Below are 4,254 nucleotides of genomic sequence, written 5' to 3' on the forward strand. Positions count from 1 at the left end.
TCCCACAGCTGACCTTGTGCACAGTGTTCTCCGGAAGATCATCCAGTTCATTCACATGGTCTAAGCAGCTACTGTATAGAGTGTAGCGCTGGGTGGTCAAATCCTTCAGCATGTCCCTTGTGAGAAAAGATACCACTGATATAAAAAAAATGTAAAGACAAGAAATTTATGAAATTCCTCAAGTGTTGGCCAGAGCACACACACAGACTCTCGCTCGATTGCTCACACACACACAAGGCTGGTGGGAGGGGCTATAGGAGGATGGGCTCATTGTAATGTCTGGAATAGAATTAATAGAATGAGCCCAATGTGTGGTTTCCATACAGTACCAGTCAAAAGTTTGGACACACCTACTCATTCAAGGGTTTTTCTTTATTTATACTCTTTTCTACATTGTAGAATAATAGTAAAGACCTCAAAACTATGAAAAAACACATATGGATTCATGTAGTAACCAAAAATGTCTAAAACAAATCAAAATATAATTAAGATTTGAGATTCTTCAAAGTAGCCACCCTTTGCCTTGATGACAGCTTTGCACACCCTTGGCAGTCTCTAAACCAGCTTCACCTGGAATGCTTTTCCAACAGTCTTGAAGGAGTTCCCACATATGCTGAGCACTTGTTGGCTGCTTTTCCTTCACTCTGCGGTCTAACGCATCCCAAACCATCTCAATTGGGTTGATGGTCGGGTGATTGTGAAGGTCATCTGATGCAGCACTCCATCACTCTCCTTCTTGGTCAAATAGCGCTTACACAGTCTGGAGGTGGGTTGGATCATCGTCCTGTTGAAAAACAAAAGCTCAAACCAGATGGGATGGCGTATCGCTGCAGAATGCTGTGGCCTTGAATTCTAAATAAATAACTTAGTGTCACCAGCAAAGCACCATTACACCTCTTCCTCCATGCTTCATGGTGGGAACCACACATGCGGAGATCATCCGTTCAGCTACTCTGCGTCTCACAAAGACACGGCAGTTGGAACCAACAATCTAAAATTTGGACTCATCAGACCAAAGGACAGATTTCCACCAGTCTAATGTCCATTGCTCATGTTTCTTGGCCCAAGCAAGTCTCTTCTTCTTATTGGTGTCCTTTAATAGTGGTTTCTTTGCAGCAATTTGACATTGAAGGCCTGATTCACGCAGTCTCCTCTGAACAGTTGATGTTGAGATGTGTCTGTTACTTGAACTCTGTGAAGCATTTATTTGGGCTGCAATTTCTGAGGCTGGCAACTCTAATGAACTTATCCTCTGCAGCAGAGGTAACTCTGGATCTTCCATTCCTGTGGTGGTCCTCATGAGAGCCAGTTTCATCATAGCTTGATGATTTTTGCGACTGCACTTGAAGAAACTTTCAAGAAAGTTCTTAATTTTCCGCATTGACTGACCTTCATGTCTTAAAATAATGATGGATTGTCGTTTCTCTTTGCTTATTTTGTTGTTTCTCTTGCCATAATATGGACTTGGTCTTTTAACAAATAGGGCTATCTTCTATATACCACCCGTACCTTGTCACAACACAACTGATTGTCTTAAATGCATTAAGAATGAAATAAACTCCACAAATTAACATTTTAAAAGGCACACCTGTTAATTGAAATGCATTCAGGGTGACTACCTCATGAACCTGGTTAAGAGAATGCCAAGAGTGTGCAAAGCTGTCATCAAGGCAAAGGGTGTCTACTTTGAAGGATATCAAACATAAACAATATTTTGATTTGTTTACCACTTGGTTACTACATGATTCCATATGTGTTATTTCATAGTTTTGATGTCTTCACTATTATTTTACAATGTAGAAAATTGTTTTTTTTTAAAGAAGATAACTGGAATGAGTAGATGTTTCCAAACTTTCGAATGGAACTGTATGTATGATGTGTTTGATACCGTTTCATTAATTAAATTCCAGAGACAACAATGAGCTCATCCTAGTATAGCTCCTCCCACCAGCCGCCTCTGTCACTCACACACAAACATGTTTCTAAACTTACAAAAAATCTGTGTCATCATCGTCATCATTTCCTCTCCATAGATCCCATAAGCACCACAGTATGATGCCCGAGCAGAACAAAAACACAACGGTCTTGACAAGGATTGTCACATCAAGACCTAGGAACAGAGGCCGAGAAGAGAAATTCTCACCGTTCCTGAAATAATTATTTGCTGTAGCAAACATACTGGCGATGGAAGCTATCATCTAGGCCTGCTACATGTAGTGTTCAGCATTTGCCCCGTTAATGGCGCGTTTGAAGGTTGGTTTAACAGTGAGCAAATGTAGCAAGAGCATAAAGTGGACCGCTCTAATCATGATTATAATGCTACAGTTAAAGCGTCATAAACTATTGCGTAATGCGTTCTAATTTGTGACACAGTTGACACAAAAGCCATTTGAAGCAGATCAATTAAGGTCACTAATTAGTACGGAACTCCCCTCACCTTGTTATCTAGGTCTTATTTAATAGGAAAAAACAAAAACCGGCAGACATTCGGCCCTCCGTGTAATGACTTTGAAACCCCCTATTCTATCCTAATTAATCGATCGGCTTGACGCGCAGATGCACTACAGGCTATAAATGAGGAGAGTTTACTTTGTATCAGCGAGTTGGTGACTGAGTTGGCGCTCAGGAAGGTGTGTGTGTGTGTGTGTGTGTGTGTGTGTGTGTGTGTGTGTGTGTGTGTGTGTGTGTGTGTGTGTGTGTGTGTGTGTGTGTGTGTGTGTGTGTGTGTGTGTGTGTGTATGTGTATGTGTGTTTCTTCCCTCCCATAAATATACTGGTCTCGTCCCCATTATGTAGGCGTATTTTGTTAACAGAGGGAGCTTTGATTTATTTGTTTCTAGCTCAGGCTCATACAGAGACTCATCAATGCTTTTATTACAAGCAGACTTGACTGTTGTAATACTCCCCTGTCTGGTCTACCCAAGCAAGCCATTGGTCAACTGCAAAACATATAGAATGCTGCAAAATGGGTTCTGACCAAGACCAGATGGAAAACAATCATTACACCGGTTTTAATATCTCTGCACTGATTACCTGTGAGTTCTAGAATTACTTGTAAGGGTTTTCGATTGTTTTTTAAATCAATCCATGATTGTGAACCCCAATACATGTCAGACATGCTTTAAAGTTATGTACTGGGGAGGTCCATCAGGCACTGGCCATTTAACTATCCCAAAGCCTAGGACCAAGAGGCAATGGAGAGGCAGCCTTTATGCCCCCAACTTCTGAAATAGCCTGCCAGAGAACCTGATGGGTGTGGACACTGGAGATATTTTGAAAAGATCTTAAAACACACCATTTTAGCTTTGCATTTCCGTAGTGTGATTTTTTTTGTTGTTGTCTGTTTATAATTGAGTTTCATAGGCTCTTATGTTTGAGTAGTAAACATTTGTTTTTATTTGAATTGTATTAGTTATTTTTCCCTGTGAAGCGTGTTGAGTTAATGTTTGTAATGTTCTATAAATAAAGCTTGATTTGATATGGTTAGGCTAGGTTGATTTTATAGACCATATCCTACATTGTAGCCCTATTAGGCATAAATGTTGTGCAAAATTCTCTTGTACAATTTTGGCTACAAAAACCTGCTTGAATCAGACTAAACGCACAGGTATTTTGATGCGATATCAGGCCTTTGATGGCCCATTTGGGGTTGATTGAACATTTTTAGAAAGGCTGTAAAATGTCTGTTTCAATCTATCAAATCGGTACAATGATTCTGGTAAACTCATTCTCACTCTTTAATTATCTTCTACATTTTATGTCTGATTAGGATGAGTGCAGTTTATCTTCAAGCTGCTAGCTGTTCTGAGGACCATAAGGACTGGGGAAAAATGTGATGGAAACTTATTGTGAGAAAAAAAGGTTTCATTGCTCTTATTTGTTAAGATCTGATCGGAGTCAAACAAGTGTTAGGCTATGCAATGCTGCAGCCCAATAGAACCAATTATGTGTATAAGAACTGAACAAGTTAGTCTAAACTTGGACCTTGCACATACTAATTCAAAGGCCAACTTAGTGTATGTTACAATATTCTTAGAAGCTTGAGGTATCAGGATGACCTAATGGGTTCATTTTCATAGTCACTTTTGTAAGTCGTTAGTTACATTTTAACAATATTAGATCGCTCATGTTTTAAAGATAAGACATTAAACAAACAAACAAGCGCAGACCGCGGATACCTTACACGCTGATCATCTGGGCTGAATTTGCACAGGCAAATATTTAGAGTTCTAAATTACGTAGTTATGTGCGACG

This window comes from Oncorhynchus mykiss, chromosome 30 (assembly GCF_013265735.2).
Source record: "Oncorhynchus mykiss isolate Arlee chromosome 30, USDA_OmykA_1.1, whole genome shotgun sequence".
Taxonomy (NCBI): Eukaryota; Metazoa; Chordata; class Actinopteri; order Salmoniformes; family Salmonidae; genus Oncorhynchus; species Oncorhynchus mykiss.